We start from the raw sequence: 19,730 nt of genomic DNA on the forward strand, positions 1-19,730 counted from the left end.
TGAGCTTAAAACATAGTGTGTTGATCACAGCACTACATCACGGAGCTCTCATCAGTTTATTATAGCATACAGACCACCCACGGCAGATACGTCTGACTCGAAGCTGGTTTCCAAGAAAGAGTGACTGCTCTGAGATTACAGGGGTGTTCCACAAGGTTCGGGCTTTGTTCCTGTTTTGTTTTCTGTTTTTGTTTTGTTTTTATTTACACAGCTTGTTGTCATTTCTGCGTGTTATGTCAGAGTTCCTTAAGGTCAGCAACAAGTGCCTCGAAAAATACACAACGATCCTGTAATTATGCTTCTAACAGATCACATCTTATTCTGTGTAAGAAATCCGAACATAAAAATAAACATGACATGGTGTGCGATTACAGGAAAATAATCAACGACCGAGCGTTGCGTTTGTAATAACAGCACGTCCTGAAGCGTTTTATGCCTCTTATATTATGTACACCATTTTGCCATTGATTACAGTTTATCGTTTTTGTTATGAATCAAATAATAGCATTGTACTTTTTGTGGCTACTGCTTCATATAGAGGCGGAGCCACTTTGTCATCGTGCTGTAAGAGTGTAAGGGTGTAACAATCGCGCACTGCGCATGCGGATTACAGTAGCGCATGCGCATAAACATTACAATCACCAGAACGGCGAATCATGATCTCGCGATATGAACAGTTGATCTCACGTTATCAAAGGTACACAAGAACAAGTATAAGAATGTAAGAATGAGTGGAACAATACCGAAACTTCGTAACCAATCAGCACTTATCCTGATCAAATTCGATTACCCATTCTACTTCTTGATAAACTTCGGAACCAATCAGAACCAGAAACGAAATAAGAGAAACTCGTTATAACTTCGTAGTATCTGAAGATAATCGGCAGATAAAAAGATAAACAAAATTCACCTCGTGGTTCGCCAAGGCTACTGATTCGATATCAATGAAAGGTTTTGTAAGTTGTTTGGTTGGTTTTTTTTTTTAGCTTTTTGGCAGATATTTAGGCTAAGAATTCCAGCCATCCAACAAGAGTTGTAATGAGTACTTATGTTTTTCAATGAATAATTTTAAAAAAAATAAATTTCTGATATATTCTTTGACAAATGTGAAAACTAAGAGTAAAAGTTGAAAGTATAATTGGTCGAACTTCAGATATTCGCTTTAATTTTTTTTTATTTTAGAGCCTTTACACTACACTTATGAAACAAAATGTGCTCGTTAGTACTAAATATTGCTTCTGAGACAATTCATGAACAAGTGCTTTCTTACTATTTTGAAAAGAGATCTAGTTCACAACACTGTATTTTGAACAAAACACAGTAAACAAAATTGGTAACCAAAATATTAACTACAAGCCCTGATGCTGCTCACAGCTTAGTGATGATTACAAGAGATGAGACGAGTATCATTGATAACGTGTATTTTTTTTTTCGCGGTCCGGTTTCCATCAAATCCTGTGCTCTGATTGGCTGGCGAGCAGGTCCGTATCCTACAGTACGGACCCCAGTTACGGACCTCTGGCAACTCGCTCGTTCACAACAACAACAAACATCGTAGCAATTTTTGTCAACATTTATCTTTTTTATAAGATTTATTCATAAAATTTTTATCAAAAATCTTATAAATTTTTGCCAGCATTTCTCAGGAGAATAGCATTAATTTTACAGCATGGATAGTGATAACGACAGTCTTCACAGCGAAAGTGAGTTTTACTACCCTGAGGAAGAAGAAATAAAAGAAAATATTTCAGGAGAAAGCTAAAAACATGTAACTGTTGCTAACGCCGAGCAAAAACATGGCTGAATCCTGAATGACTCAATTTTGTATAAATAGGGGACTACATACGCGGCAAAATGTAGTTTTCTTCCTGCCATGGAAGTGCACTTGTATACCGAGGAGGAAGCATTACAGTCGTGAATGAGGATTCAAAATGGCGGCTCGCCTCAGTTTTCCCTTTCGGTCGCTCTTGTTTTCTGTTAGAATTTGGTAAAGAAAAAAATAAACATGTTATTTACCAGCTTAAGGTCGGTCCGTATGGTGAAATACTGTGACCTCGGCCTTGAATACTGACCTCGGCCCAGAGGGCCTCGCTCAGTACTTTCAAGACCTCGGTCACGGTATTTCACCATACGGACCTCCCAGCTGGTAAATAACACACACACACACACACATAAGATTAGATTAGATTAGATTAGATTAGATTAGATTAGATTAGATTAGATTAGATTAGATTAGATTAGATTAGATTAGATTAGATTAGATTACTTTATTTGTACCCAAAGGTAGATTTGGTGTGCAGTCAAGTGATCTCCACTCATACAAAACATTTAAAACAAAGGACACACTTAAAGGAACAGTCCACCGTACTTCCATAATGAAATATGCTCTTATCTGAATTGAGACGAGCTGCTCCGTACCTCTCCGAGCTTTGCGCGACCTCCCAGTCAGTCAGACGCAGTCAGACGCGCTGTCACTCCTGTTAGCAATGTAGCTAGGCTCAGCATGGCCAATGGTATTTTTTGGGGCTGTAGTTAGATGCGACCAAACTCTTCCACGTTTTTCCTGTTTACATAGGTTTATATGACCAGTGATATGAAACAAGTTCAGTTACACAAATTGAAACGTGGCGATTTTCTATGCTATGGAAAGTCCGCACTATAATGACAGGCGTACTAACACCTTCTGCGCGCTTCGGCAGCGCATTGATATCTGAGCTCCGTATCAATGCGCTGCCGAAGCGCGCAGAAGGTGTTAGTACACCTGTCATTATAGTGCAGACTTTCCATAGCATAGAAAATCGCTACGTTTCAATTTGTGTAACTGAACTTGTTTCATGTCACTGGTCATATAAACCTATGTAAACAGGAAAAACGTGGAAGAGTTTGGTCGCATCTAACTACAGCCCCAAAAAATACCATTGGCCATGCTGAGCCTAGCTACATTGCTAACAGGAGTGACAGCGCGTCTGACTGCGTCTGACTGACTGGGAGGTCGCGCAAAGCTCGGAGAGGTACGGAGCAGCTCGTCTCAATTCAGATAAGAGCATATTTCATTATGGAAGTACGGTGGACTGTTCCTTTAACATACAAACGTTGAAATATTACAGAAATGTTTAAAAACAGTTACATTAGACAGTACCAAAGTAGCGCATCCTAAAGTGACATAGTGTCACATTGTTTAAAAAAAAAAAAAACAGTGATATACCAGCCATGATAGATTGATGAATATATAATAAAATGAGACTGATAAGATCCTTAAATATATAAACAAATTAAAAATTAATTATAAAACAAATAAAATAAATTGTGCTATTACAGCCTATGTTTAGAAGTTATATTATTAATCTCTCTAATAGCAGAGGGGACAAAACTTCCTCTGAAACGCTTTGTCTTGCAGACAGGTAGGTTGTATCTGTAACCAGATGGAAGGAGCTGAAATTCCTTATACAGTGGGTGAGAGCTATCTTCCAAGATGGAACCAGCTATCCTCTGCAACTGTCTGGTGTACAGGGTCTCAGGACTAAGTTGTGGCTCTCCAATCAGCCTGCCAGACCACTTAACTATTTGAAAAAGGGAATTCTTGTTTTTAAAAGACAGGTTGTTGAACCAGCACGCCAAGCAGAAAGATAAGATAGATTCAATAAAAGCACGGTAAAAGAGGGTAAGCAAGGTTCGATCAATGTGAAAGTAAGACAGTTTCCTCAGACAATGCAGACGCTGGTTGGCCTTTTTAAAAACAGCTTCACAGTTTACCTCAAATGTGAGCTTGTTGTCAATAATGGTGCCAAGGTATCTGTACTTGTCTACACTCCACTTTCTGACCATTAATTTCTGTGGGCATCTGGATCTGGTTGTGCTTTCTAAAATCAATAACCATGTCTTTGGTCTTTGAGATATTTATCTGCAGGAATGATTTGTTACACCACTCTATAAATTCTTCCACTATTGGGCTATGACCTGCCTCCCCGCCTTGCAGTAAGCTCACAATCACTGTATCATCTGCATATTTTAAAATAGATCTGTTCACTGTATTGCTGCAACACATATTTGTATATAAACTAAAAAGGAGAGGGGACAGTATACATCCTTGTGGTGACCCAGTGGAGCTGCAGGTCCATATGCGATATTTATTGTATGGACATGGGATCAGAAAACTATTTTATTTATAAGCAGTAGCCAAATGTACACATAGGGTACCTATTTTTATCGATTTATAGCTACTTTTAGCTACTTTTAATGACATGCAATATATATATATTTTTTTTTTCTATCCACATTCACTGGATATGAGCAATCATGCACTGTGATTGGCTACCCTACTACTAGGATATCAACTCATATACCGTGAGTAGAGCAAAACAAAATGGCGGCGCGTGTTGCTGAACCAACCAAGGATGAAATAAAAACTCTACTCGAAAGCAAACCCCCAAAAAAGTACCAAAAAAAAGCATCAAAATATGGAATGAAAGTATTTGACGGTAAGAACATATCTTTTTTTTTCAACAATTATTATTATTATTATTATAATCATCACATTTTTCACAAATTGCTGCTGTCATTTCGGTGGTTTGTTTACATTCTTCTTCTTTCAGCATTCAAATTTGCTGAATTTTTTTAGATTGGTTCAAAAGCTCAAAGAAATTTGAAAAGTACAGAACTGAAATGGGCGGCACGGTGGTGTAGTGGTTAGCGCTGTCACCTCACAGCAAGAAGGTCCGGGTTCGAGCCCCGTGGCCGGCGAGGGCCTTTCTGTGCGGAGTTTGCATGTTCTCCCCGTGTCCGCATGGGTTTCCTCCAGGTGCTCCGGTTTCCTCCACAGTCCAAAGACATGCAGGTCAGGTTAACTGGCGACTCTAAATTGACCATAGGTGTGAATGTGAGTGTGAATGGTTGTCTGTGTCTATGTGTCAGCCCTGTGATGATCTGGCGACTTGTCCAGGGTGTACCCCGCCTTTCACCCGTAGTCAGCTGGGATAGGCTCCAGCTTGCCTGCAACCCTGTAGAACAGGATAAAGTGGCTAGAGATAATGAGATGAGATGAGAACTGAAATGCCCAAGGAAGAATTAAATGTCTAAAGCTATTCTATACCTCGGCACGACAGCAAGACGGCACTTTCTACAAAAGAACAACACTAAAGTCAATCCGTGCAGCCATCGATAGGTTTTTAAGAAGTCCGACTGAGCGGAAATTATTTTGTCGGATATTTTGTATAAGGTTTTTATTTATCGAATTTGCAAAAAATTAAAATAAAAATACTCCGTTTCTCAAAATCCAGTGAATGTGGATCAAATAAAAGTTATTCCACTCAATCTCATCGTACATGGATTATAGCCAATCAGGTCATGTACGACTCGATTTCGTGGAATAACTTAAATATCTACCTTCTTTTTAAAGACAGGATAAAATTCTCAGCTTTTCGTCTTCCTGAAGGTTGCTGTTACAGAAGTTTGATCGACACCTTCGAGCCAATCACATTCAAGAATTCATCAGCGCTATGCGATTAAAAAGTTGTGTCAATTCTGAAAGCATGATGTGCCTTATTCTGAACTTTGACCGCCAAAGCTGCAAGGTTTGAACGACATTTGAAGTCGCAGGCAAAAAACACAGAATGAAAAAAAGAAAAAGACGAAGTCGTCGACTCTCAGATCGGCACAAGATATCGATCTGAAGAAGTCTTCAGTGGACAGCTGTGATTGCATACTGTGCAACCAAAATCCAAAAGACAAAACACACTGCGTATTAGTGCGTTTAATTCTTTCAAACACACTACAGTATATTTACATCACGCTGCTCGGTTTATAGAAGTGAAAAACTGAAGATGTGTGTGTTGTGTTGATAAACTCTTAAAGGATATGATCAAACAAATCGGTTTAACAAATCGGTTGAAGAGAATATTCTTTTTCCCAAATGATGTATATCATGGGAATTAATCCAGACACTGAAGTGCACAAGCCAGTGCATTCTGAGTGCAGGGCCCATAAAGTTATAAACGGGTAAAAATAGGTACCCTCAGTGTTTTATTTTATTTTATTTTATTGATACGTATGCTGCTGTGATTTGAGCCCTCAAACAGTGTTTCATTGTATAGTAATGTGCAATGACAATAATCTATCTATCTATCTATCTATCTATCTATCTATCTATCTATCTACAGTGGTGCTTGAAAGTTTGTGAACCCTTTAGAATTTTTTATATTTCTGCATAAATATGACCTAAAACAACATCAGATTTTCACACAAGTCCTAAAAGTAGATAAAGAGAACCCAGTTATCAAATGAGACAAAAATATTATACTTGGTCATTTATTCATTGAGGAAAATGATCCAATATTACATATCTGTGAGTGGCAAAAGTATGTGAACCTTTGCTTTCAGTATCTGGTGTGACCCCCTTGTGCAGCAATATCTGCAACTAAATGTTTGCGGTAACTGTTGATCAGTCCTGCACACCGGCTTGGAGGAATTTTAGCCCGTTCCTCCATACAGAACAGCTTCAACTCTGGGATGTTGGTGGGTTTCCTCACATGAACTGCTCGCTTCAGGTCCTTCCACAACATTTTGATTGGATTAAGGTCAGGACTTTGACTTGGCCATTCCAAAACATTAACTTTATTCTTCTTTAACCATTCTTTGGTAGAACAACTTGTGTGCTTAGGGTCATTGTCTTGCTGCATGACCCACCTTCTCTTGAGATTCAGTTCATGGACAGATGTCCTGGCATTTTCCTTTAGAATTCGCTGGTATAATTCAGAATTCATTGTTCCATCAATGATGGCAAGCCGTCCTGGCCCAGATGCAGCAAAACAGGCCCAAACCATGATACTACCACCACCATGTTTCACAGATGGGATAAGGTTCTTATGCTGGAATGCAGTGTTTTCCTTTCTCCAAACATAACGCTTCTCATTTAAACCGAAAAGTTCTATTTTGGTCTCATCTGTCCATAAAACATTTTTCCAGTAGCCTTCTAGCTTGTCCACATGATCTTTAGCAAACTGCAGACAAGCAGCAATGTTCTTTTTGGAGAGCAGTGACTTTCTCCTTGCAACCTTGCCATACACACCATTGTTGTTCAGTGTTCTCCTGATGGTGGACTCATGAACATTAGCCAATTTGAGAGAGGCCTTCAGTTGCTGAGAAATTACTCTGGGGTCCTTTCTGACCTCGCTGACTATTACACGCCTTGCTCTTGGAGTGATCTTTGTTGGTCAACCACTCCTGGGGAGGGTAACAGTGGTCTTGAATTTCCTCCATTTGTGCACAATCTGTCTGACTGTGGATTGGTGGAGTCCAAACTCTTTAGAGATGGTTTTTTAACCTTTTCCAGCCTGATGAGCATCAACAATGCTTCTTCTGAGGTCCTCAGAAATCTCCTTTGTTCATACCATGATACACTTCCACAAACAAACATGTGTTGTGAAGATCAGACTTTGATAGATCCCTGTTCTTTAAATAAAACAGGGTGCCCACTCACACCTGATTGTCATCCCACTGATTGAAAACACCTGACTCTAATTTCACCTTCAAATTAACTGCTAATCCGAGAGGTTCACATACTTTTGCCACTCACAGATATGCAATATTGGATCATTTTCCTCAACAAATAAATGACCAAGTCTAATATTTTTGTCTCATTTGTTTAACTGGGTTCTGTTTATCTACTTTTAGGACTTGTGTGAAAACCTGATGATGTTTTAGGTCATATTTATGCAGAAATATAGAAAATTCTAAAGGGTTCACAAACTTTCAAGCACCACTGTATCTATCCATCCATCCATCCATCCATCCATCCATCCAAGCCTGGATAAATGGGGAGGGTTGCATCAGGAAGGGTGTAAAACTCATGCTAAATCAACTATATGGGTGATGATACGGAGGACAGGAGGACATGGAGGGCCATCATCCGTTGTGGTGACCCCAAACAGGAACAGCCAAAAGAAGCAGAAGATGTAGAATGTGAATTACCGTAATCACCAGCTTCCAATTGGGAAAAACTAGCGAAGTTGACCTCAGGTTAGGAATTCCAAGTCGGGAATTCTAGAAGTTTTCCAACAGCTACCTGATTTCTCCAACTGAACTAAGACCTGAAGCATTTCTTTACATGAAATAAAGCTTTAAAACAGGAATTTCAGTTTCTATTCAATCACATCATTCATCACAGCAACAGTCATATACAGTACTGTTTGTTAATTTGTTTGTTATATTTTTCTATCTTTTACTTTGAAGTTATACATTTTTTTTTCATTTATATGTATGATATTACAAGGTGGTACAAAGATATGAAGTGTATCTTCTATTGGGGAACATATTCACGAGTGAATGAAGTGAACAAGTGAAAATATTTTCAACACCAGAAGATAAACGTCATATTTTCACGCCACTGTGTAATGTTCTTTATATTATATGGACACATCCACATAAAAAAAAAAAACGCAAGTTAATCAAAAGAATTTTAATGTTGAACTGGTTTGCCATTTTGACAACACACGTCAAGTCATCATTGGGAGTGATGTCATCAGAGTGAAATATCGGGAATTATTATTGTCGCGGCGACCTGCCGCAAGGAGTGTCTGAACGCAGGCTCACATGATTGACAGCTGCCTCTGCCACTCCCTGCTACGCTGAATCGCAGTGCTGCGCTACCAGCGCACGGCTTGACAGCACGCTGCGCTGAACAGGCAGCCAATCACAACGCTAATTAGCAGGGCAGCGGTCGTTCTAGAACGATAGGCAGAATTGACATTCAGCCCATGTTTACATTAGACCGTATCAGCGGATCATCAGATTAACGTTTTTAAAACGATTAGTGTGCACACAGCAACGCTAATACACGATTCGCGTGCACACAGCAACGCCAATACACGGATATGCTCGGCTCCGCAGGCATCCTGCGCTCCAAATCACTCCGCCCTGAACAGCGAGTGCCCTCTGGAGGGTGCGCACTCCGGAGCGCGCGAGTGAAGTGAACAAGCTGTGATTCGGGACTGAGCCGCTGTGTGTGTGATCCCAGCGCATATCACTTACCACTTGCAAGTGGAAGGATGGCAAGCCTAAAGACAATCATAACTACACAATGGGCAGTATTTGCATCAGTATTTGCAGTATTTTCATACTTTTATACTCTTTAATGAAAGGTGATACAAGGCGGAAGTCCGCGCCGTTTTTCAGCAGTCGCGTCACATGACCAACGCCAGCGAATCAGGAAGGTGGATGTCACAGTGACGTTGTCCAATGAGACGCCAGCTAGAGTTCAGCACAGCGTATCCGCGTATCTCAATGTTTACACAGCACCGGAGCTGACACGATCTGGATTGAATACATGGACGCTGGCGGATTCCCGTTTCCCGGCGTTTCCAGGCGGTTTAATGTAAACGGACAGTGCATCCGCGAAGAAAACGAGACAGATACGGTCTAATGTAAACGTAGCCTCAGTTTGTAACGAAGCAGCAGCACAGCAGTTGCAAAGAGAATTCGCTACTAACACAAACTTTACAGCACATCGGAGAAAAAAGGACGAAAAAGGTTACCGGTAAACCCACTGAACTTTTTTATATGCAAACGCTGCGCTCGCAGTAATCCGTGGGCATGAGAAATGTTTGTTTCCTACCTGTGTTTGGTTTAATGGTTTAAACGTTCTTTCTCAGTGGCGTGTAGTAAAATATCTTCGGTTAAAGTGCACAAACTGCCTGTTAAAGGGCTAATGGTTCTTAGTTTAGAACTGGGTTTCTGTTCATTTATGTTTGTTCAGCAACATATTACCTGAATGATTAAAAATGGTTAAAATATACTTAATTTACCTTATACATAAATATTTATATATTGTTGCCTAATTAACTTGGGCTTTGTTGTAGAAAAACAGGCATTTATTCATGCATACTTCGTTATAGAAAAACAGGCATTTATTCATACATGCTTTGTTGTAGAAAAACAGGCATTTATTCATACATTTATTTTTATGTTTGATGTTTAAAGGTTTTTCACCTCCTACTTCTACTTCTACTCCTACTTCTGGTTCTACTTCTGCTTCTACTTCTACCTTTTCTTCTGGAAAAACCCTACTATATACAATTCTACTACAACGTCAACTCCACTGAAAATCAATAAAACACAAGACGAGTGGAATCCTGTGTCCGAGTCCTTCCCTTTCAAGTGTGGGAAACCCATGATGCTTATATACACTTGACAATTATACAGACAGGACACTTTTTCAATGGAATAAAAACGTGTTCTATTCCCTTCTAGCGGGTTTCATTCATTTGGTTTGACAGCATGCAATATTGTTAGCATATCGCTTATCCTACATGTATTACGTCACTCTACCCAATGGAAAATGAGCGTTTACGATATTGCATGGTTGTCAAGACAACATGACGTCACACGTCGGAGACATAAAACTTCCGTGCGAGTGAGCGACTGGGACAATTTGTAAACAAACATGGCCACCAGGTTTGCTTTATAAAAAAAATGGAAGATTTTGAGAGAATCTTGAAAGAGAAAGACGTGTTGAACACCCGAAAGGAGTGTGTATGTATAAAAATAATAATATTGGCTGGCTTTTTTTCATGGTATATCAGATATATTCCATTCAGCTACTCATCTTTGACTTGTTCAGTATCATGCTAGCTGAATGGAATATATCTGATATACCATGAAAAAAGCCAGACAATATTACTTAAATCTGTCACTCAGATCCGTGATGTATTTCATATGAAAAATGCGAGTTTTTCAACACGAGAAGATAAACTTCATATCTTCAAGCCAATTTGTGATTTTCTTTTTATTATATCGACACATTCACAAACAAAAAGTCCCCAAATTTATCAAAACAATTCATCAATTTCCTCACCAGTTACATACGTACAGAGATTTATGTCACGGTTTTGGTTCTCCGATGGAGCTCATATGAAAAATACGAGTGGTGTCTTTCCCAGTAAAACACTCTGTCTATATACATACACACACACACAGTACTGTGCAAAAGTCTCTCTCTAGCCGCTTTACCCTGTTCTACAAGGTCGCAGGCAAGCTGGAGCCTATCCCAGCTGACTACGGGTGAAAGGCGGGGTACACCCTGGACAAGTCGCCAGGTCATCACAGGGCTGACACATAGACACAGACAACCATTCACACTCACATTCACACCTACGCTCAATTTAGAGTCACCAGTTAACCTAACCTGCATGTCTTTGGACTGTGGGGGAAACCGGAGCACCCGGAGGAAACCCACGCGGACACGGGGAGAACATGCAAACTCCGCACAGAAAGGCCCTCGCCGGCCACAGGGCTCGAACCCAGGACCTTCTTGCTGTGAGGCGACAGCGCTAACCACTACACCACCGTGCCACCTTGTGCAAAAGTCTGAGCACCCTTTTTTTTTTTTAAGTACAAACATTGTAATAGATTTCTGTTTTATGACTTCTACATTATTGAGTCAAAACATCACAAAAACATTTTAGAGTTCCCAACGTTCATATTTTTTCCAGCACAAAATTAAATGTTACAGAAATAAATGTTTGTATCTGAGCAGCATATTCCATAAGAGAGCACTTTTCAGATTAAAAAAGAAAAAATAATAAAGGCTACTGGGTTTTGGTGCAAAATGAAGAAGTGAGTGTGACAGACAAAGTGTCCAGAAGAACTGGGGCTGGTTCTGGAAGATGCTCAGTAAAACCTACAGATCACTTCCTTATGATTGGAGAGTCATCTTTGCTCTCCAGCATTCCTTTGCATGTGCTAAGACTTTTGCACAGTACTGTCTGTCTGTCTATCTATCTATCTATCTATCTATCTATCTATCTATCTATCTATCTATCTACAAACTACCTTGTTTCGCAGGCATTAAAGGTAACTGTAAATGGATAAAAAGTACAGCATGTCATTCATTCAATAGATTTCTCTCACCGTAATTAAATAATTTCAAATAATTTTATTTAAAATAAAATTTTAAATAATTTTAAAGTAATTGCATTTTTTGGCCAGTCGCTTCAAGACAAATTGTTATAGTAAGGTAATCAACTGTATTATTTTCCTATAAGAGCGCAGTATAAATATAAATATTCATAATAGGTGTAGTTTCAGGATGAAGGCTGTTTAAAGCCCTCAATGTTTTCTCAGTTGTCTGAGCGTGTTAAATAAGGAGATGCTGGGGATATAGATTACAGATCTGAATGTGAGTAAAGGTCACGTGCAGGTCGTTGACCCCATCCTTCATGGTTCTGATTAGCCGAGTGTGTTTCCCATTAGCGGTGCGAATTTGCCACAGCTCAAGTTCCACACTTTGCTTTCTTTCCTTAAGCCTCTTCATTAATAGGAAAAGTGATTATTCTGCCTGGGGGTCAAATAATCAGCCCTTCCATCCTCTCCTGTGGACTTGGGTTACAAAGACAAATACCTCCCCGATGTTTCAGGTCAGCGGGATTACAGCGAGAGATTTATTTGATGATGATGATAGGAATCAAACCGGGGTTTGTGTTAACCCCTGGAGGTGTACATTGTGCTCTTAAACCGTGTGTATAACTTAGTCGCAGATCTTCCCATCAGTGAGAACATAGTACTTCTTTCAGTTCATCTCCAACCAGGGCCTTTAAAATGGTTGTGGTTTTCACATTTTTAAATATGACTCTCGAATTGGGTGTGGTGCGAATTACCAGAACCAAAAGGCTTTAGTGTGTCTAACACGTCACTCATCACACTTCTAATGAAAAATTTTATCTATGAAACATGAGACTGACACATGCACCAGGACAAGTTACTCATTGTCCGTCAAATTTACAAGCAAGAAGACTATTTCTTGCGAGTTACTTTAATTTCTCCAAAAAAAAGTTATTTAAAAAAAAAAAAAACACGAGCTGATCTAACAACGAACCCAGATTGCACACTGCCGGATTTTGCTCGGTTGCATCAGATGATGTTTGTATAAGGATTACAGGAAATGGATCGGCACGGCTCTGAAAAGAGAAGCAGAGCGAATGAATGACAGGACAATGAGGACGTTTGCCTGTCGAGGCAACGGCTAAGCCGCGCTAATCTATAATCTGATCCAATCGGTCGTGCTGAAACACATTAGCCTATCAAAAGCAACCTGGAAGGAAAGGCAAGGATAACTCAAGGTCATGCACAACTCCCAGATTTGCTAAGACATTAAATGCATCTCCAAACAAGCGATAAATAAACATCAGACATCACTTTCTTTGTCTTTGAGAAATCTTAGGCACATGTAAAGAAATATTGGAGACCCAAAATGGCTTAAAAAATTATGAAATGAAATGTTTCAACGTTAAAAAAATACAATAAACAGTCATCAGTAAGCTATAATAAATGAAACAAAGTCGATATTTGGTGTGAGACGTGCCTCTGATTTAAAAAAAAAAGTGTCTCAGGTACAATGAGTGCAGTTTGAGCTGTAGGTTTTACTGAGCATCTTCCAGAACCAGCCCCAGTTCTTCTGGACACTCGCTTCTTCATTTTGCACCAAAACCCAGCAGCCTTCATTATGTTTTCTTTTTTAATCTGAAAAGTGCTCTTTTATAGAATATGCTGCTCAGATACAAACTTTTTTTCTGTAACATTTAATTTTGTGCTGGAAAAAATATGAACGTTGGGAATTCTAAAATGTTTTTGTAATGTTTTGACTTGATAATCAAGAAGTCATAAAATAGAACTCCTATAATAAAGTTTGTATGAAAAAAAACAGGGTGCTCAGACTTTCGCACAGTACTGTATTTCCAGAATTATTTAAATTATATAGCTGTATGTTTATCCCAGAGGATTACTGGTATATGTGAATACGGAGACATCGTATTTCTATATTGGCTATGTTTTGTTAGGGTTTTTTTTTTCATGATTGAATTTTAATGCCATCTAATGGGTTTTAAGACATAGATGATAATAGTGGATTTTAAATAATAGATAATACTAGAGTGCCTAAGACCTTTGCACATATACCGCGAGCTGGCCTAGTGGTTAGCATGTCCGCCTCTCGACCGGGAGATCACAAGTTCTACTCATGGTTGGGTCATACCAAAGACCATCATAAAAATGGTACCTACTGCCATCTGGCAAGGCACGCTGCAATACAGATGCGAGTAGGGAAGTTAAACTCTCATGGTTACCAGAGGACTAGCCCCCCACTGTAACCCTAGCTGTATAGGTGAGAGGCCGAGGGCTGTAGAAACAGAGATTGGCACCGCACCCATACGCCTCAAAGAGCTGGTTAGTACTGGAACAGGAGACTGCCTGGGAAGACCAGATCCTGGTGTGGAAGGGACTTTGACTTTTTGTGTGTGTATATATATATATATATGAGAGAGAGCAATATGTTACATATTTACAGCATAATCATAGAAAACAGTGTCTAACTTGAAGGGCATTAGGTAGAGTGCTTATCTCCACCAACCCATTTATTATCAACATCAAAATCATATCACTTGAACCTCGGATAATACTAAAGCTGTCCACCAAATTTCATCCACATCCATTCAGTACTTTCTGAGTTACATTCGGAACAAAAAAAAAAATCATGGATCCACATACGTATTCAGATTTGGATCAAAATCTAATCAGTGGTGCCTTGGCTCATGACTCACCTTTCCTTCAAATTTCATCCAAATCCATTCAGTACTTTTTGAGTTACGTTGACAAACAGATGCGAAACCATAACCACCTCCGACAATGAAAGCATCCTACAGAATGAGCACCACAGTACTCAGAACTGCGTACTAACGTGGAAAAGTTCCTCCAAAATATTTAAATCTACGGATAATTTTGCCCAATAAATAAATAAATGTAAATACTATAATATTTTTGTGTCATTTGTTTCATCAGGTTCTCTTTTATCTCATTCGAGGACTTAGATGAAAATCTGATCACATTCCAGATCAAGTTTAAGCATGAATATCAAAAAATTGTAAAGGGTGCACAAACTTTCTAGTAGCACTTTATAGTTTATACTCCGTAAAACTTGTTCCTCCAAGAAAACTGGGTGTTTCCACATTTCCATTCCACAACTGTATAATTTGCATTATCTTCATAATTTATTGTTTATGTGCAGTTACTGGATAGTTCAAAGAAGAAAACAGCTTCCAACAGCATGACCAGTTTTACCAGTAATCTTTTGGTTTTGTCGGTTGACCAGGAACCATCCTCATAAATACGGTTAGGAAAGTGTGCTAGTGTAAAGGAGTTTCATTTTTGCATATAGGAAAAAAATCCATAAGAAAACAACAATGGTCAAAACAAATTTGTATAAACCAGTATAGGATAGCATGCTTGCTTTCTTTGTTTATCTATCTATCTATCTATCTATCTATCTATCTATCTATCTATCTATCTATCTATCTATCTATCATAACATTTTCTTTTTTCCATTAAAAATAGTGTTTAATAAAAGAAAGGTTAATCTTCATTACTTTACTGCAGTGTCATATAAATCTTCTATATGGAAAAAAGGAAACTTTTAACTTACTATCTATTTTTCTATTTGACAATTTCTAAAAATTAAACTTCAAAAAAAATTCCAGAAAATTCTGCAGACAAAATAAAATGACATCTGACTGTATCTGGAACTAGACAACAATCCATAACAAGTTAAAAAAAAAAAAAACAACAGAACAACGATTTAAGAACCAAAAACAGGAAGTCGAAATTTTGCGCAACAACAGTTCTTCAAGAACTCTCCAAAAGGAACATGCAGACATCTGAGCTCACATACGTTTCCCCTAATTATGTCTCATTGCACTATTTTAACATTTCTGTTCCTTATAATACTTACAAAGGAATGCCTGTGCAAGCTAAAACGCGATACATTCCATCCTGGTGTTAAATTAATGACATTTCTGTTATATGGTCCTTAGGGGATGCAAACTTTTGCACTCAAGTGTAAATTCAGTGATCGAGCTGCATAACTGGCTCTCAACCTGACGAACCTATAGGATTAATTTTATTTGCATAGATCAAGAGAAAGAGAATTTTCTAAACATTTCTCATGTCATTCATTTCTGTTTAATAAGCGCTGACTTTCGAAAAGTCGAGTCGTAAATGAGTCAGGCGCGTCCCATGGCCTGAATACAAAGCCGGGTCACGGGTGGGGTGGTGTACTTACCGCCATGACAGGCTGTAACAATGGCTCTACAACGCGCCTGCACTCCTCCCACTCATTATCCCCACTGGCAGTTAAGACCAAAAAGCCCCACCTTTAACAGGTCAGGTGACTTCACCTGCCAGCAGCAGATGTGCAGTTTTTTGTTGCTTTTTGCTGTTGGTCAGTGATAACAAGTGCACCGGTCGGTGACGTGCAAAACCATCCTGGATTTGACTGATTTGATTTAAAATGATTCTAATGTTTTACTTGATGATTGCTAACATTAATATGTTAATAAATTTGTTAACTTTGTTTTATTACTTAGATGCTTTGCTGGGTGGCACGGTGGTGTAGTGGTTAGCGCTGTCGCCTCACAGCAAGAAGGTCCGGGTTCGAGCCCCGTGGCCGGCGAGGGCCTTTCTGTGCGGAGTTTGCATGTTCTCCCCGTGTCCGCGTGGGTTTCCTCCGGGTGCTCCGGTTTCCCCCACAGTCCAAAGGCATGCAGGTTAGGTTAACTGGTGACTCTAAATTGACCGTAGGTGTGAATGTGAGTGTGAATGGTTGTCTGTGTCTATGTGTCAGCCCTGTGATGACCTGGCGACTTGTCCAGGGTGTACCCCGCCTTTCGCCCGTAGTCAGCTGGGATAGGCTCCAGCTTGCCTGCGACCCTGTAGAACAGGATAAAGCGGCTAGAGATAATGAGATGAGATGCTTTGCTTTGAATCAGCTGTTATCCATCTCCATAAAATGCATAATGGCAAAAACAAACAAACATATAAACAGTGATATTTAGTATAAATTATTGCATGTCATGTAAATTACTGTATATTGTGTGAATTACGTTCTCTGTTGTTGACATAAACACTAAGATGAATTCCCTGTACTGTGATGAATAAAAGGTTCTGATGCTGATTTGGATACTGACTTAGACACTGAGTCTGTTTGTGCTACTGACTCTGATCATGAGTCTGACTGACTCCGATACCACTGCTGACTTTGACACTGACTCTGATTCTTATAATAATTCTAACATTGATTCTTTTACTGACTGACTCTGATTCCGCTGCTGACTTTGACACTAACTCAGATTTTTATACTGATTCTGATATTAACTCTGATACCACAACTGACTTTGACTCTGGTTATGATTCTGATATTGACTCTGATATCGCTACTGACTTTGACTCTAATACCGACTCTGATTTTTATACTGACTCTGACACTAACTCTTATTCTTATAATGACTAACACTGACCCTGATTCTTTTAATGGCTGACTCTGATTCTGCTACTGACTGATTTTGACACTGACTGTGATTATTATAATGACTCTAACATTGACTCTGATTCTGATAATAACTCTAACATTGACTCTGATTCTTTTACTCACCGACTCTGATTCTGCTACTCACTGATTCTAACATTGACTCTGATTCTTTTACTGACTGACTCTGATTCCACTACTGACTGACTCTGACACTGACTGTGATTCTGATAATGGCTCTAACATTGACTCTGATTATTTTATTGACTGACTCTGATTCTGCTACTGACTTTGACACTGACTCTAATTCTTATACTGCTTCTGACTGACTCTGACACCACTACTGACTTTGACTCTGACACTGACTTTGATTCTTATAGTGATCCTGTGATTCTGACACTAACTCTGATACTGACTCTTATACTGATCCTGACTCTGATACTGACTCTGTACATCTATGATCTGCAGTTTTAATGCTTCAGTCTGTTTTCTCGTTTGCTGTTTCTTTTTTAGATTGACTCAGCTGTTAGTACTGAAATGTGTACCATGTTAAATGGACACGTATAGCAGATCTCTGCTCGAGTTCAGTCGATGCAGGAGTTTTGAGTTTGTATTAAACGTTTTTTTCAGCAGTTCATCTACAAAGCTGGATGAATATGGATGAATCTTTTAGATTCATGATCCGGAACACACACTGTACTCAAAGTTCAAAAAAAGATAAATTTGCATCACTAAGCATTCAGAGATCTGGACTGTCATAAAGCATCCACCCATGAGATCGTGAAACGCCATTCTCTCCGCCAAGACAAATAATGCAGTTTTATACGTTCCCATGAATTGTGGCTTTATCATTAAAGAATTGATATTCCCTTCATTCTCGGCCTAACAAAACAAAAGTACAAATCGATGCAACAGCATGCTCCACCAAAACAAGCCTCATAAAACACACTCCGTTGTCATCTTCGACCTTTTACCACGTCCAGATTCGTGCGTGACTAATTGCACATAATTGGCTAAGTTCTCTGAGAGTTTATCACACTCTTTGACACACAGCTTAAGTGAGACAAGTTCGTGTCCCTGTGGTATTAACAGGACAGAGGGCTTTTATGCATCGGCTAAATAAATGCGCTTTAATCAGGACTGCTTTGTAACGTGAGCCCTGTCCGCCTGTGACACCCATCATCCTCACAGTTTGTTTTCACACCATTTATTAAATCAAGTCTCCAGCAATTACATCACTTTTTTTAAAAGAAGGAGTTTAGCCTTTAGTGGAGCACGAGGAGCTTTAACACAAGCCCGAGCGCTGTATTGGGTTTACCCAAATATTTTCTCAGTTTCCAAGGGTAACCTTGACTGGATGGAGAAGGCGAGGACTCAGGCGAAATGAGGACCAATTAACAAGGGACAGGATGGGATGGGATGGGACGGGACGGGACGGGATGTGGCCCGTATGGACATGCAGGATTTAATCAGAGAGAATTAATAGCTGAGGACATGTCAGCTGTCGAGATTAGACTAGAGCTGAGTCATGTATAAACACTGGTGTGTTTACGATACCTGACGTTAAATCGAGAACAACAGAAAAGCCCAAAAGTGTTGATCTGGAGTCATATAATCCTGTAATGCTTGTTTTCTAACTTGTAATTACAGTCCGCATGAAGAGGTCTGTATGGTTTTGTGTGTGTGTGTGTGTGTGTGTGTGTGTGTGTGTGTATATATATATATATATATGTGTGTGTGTAGCACACCCAGAGAATGACACCCTGGCACGAGTGGACGCTGTTTGACGCTGTCCGTTTCGAAACCCACGCGCTCCAGCGTGACATCACTGGGAGAGTATTTGGCAGGCAGGCCGATGCCTGTGCGATGTGTAATGGAAGAAGTCATCGTTGTGTTGGCCGCAGTGCGCAAACGCACATCTGAAAGCTGTTATCAGCTCCAATGACATCAGCTCCTCTTGGCCTGGGCTTGTGCTGATCTCATTTGCCCTGTCCATTCACTCGTTCGCACTGTTTGTTTGTGAACGTGTGTGTTTGTGTATCGCCACTGGAAGGGACGGATAGGCTTAAGCCTAAAACACATTCCCATTAAAGACATAAGGGGTGTTCACACGGCAACTTTTACTCCAGTTTAGCACCGGGGCTGCCCCGGTAGAGCGTTCACACGGTACAAAGTTATACCGGTGTAGCCCCTGAAAGCTGCTTAAACCGGTGCAAATCTAACCCTGCTCGGGAGGTGGTTTAAGAAATTTACTCTGGAGCAAATGCTAGTTTGCGGGGCAGCACCGATATAAAATGGGACGTCTGAACGCTACAGGGGTAGACTCGCTACGCGTGAAGAGAGTTGATTACATACGGGCATTGCATAATTTGCATCCTGGTATTTTGCG

The 19,730-nt window shown here is 39.7% G+C and overlaps 1 long non-coding RNA gene across 2 annotated transcripts in view; it reads right to left on the reverse strand.

The window, feature by feature from the left end:
- Positions 1-19,730, reverse strand: part of LOC132875786 (uncharacterized) — a 41,839-nt gene that overhangs the window by 4,710 nt on the left and 17,399 nt on the right. The gene's annotated exons all lie outside the window — the stretch shown is intronic.

Source organism: Neoarius graeffei, chromosome 28 (genome assembly GCF_027579695.1).
Source record: "Neoarius graeffei isolate fNeoGra1 chromosome 28, fNeoGra1.pri, whole genome shotgun sequence".
NCBI classification, from domain to species: domain Eukaryota; kingdom Metazoa; phylum Chordata; class Actinopteri; order Siluriformes; family Ariidae; genus Neoarius; species Neoarius graeffei.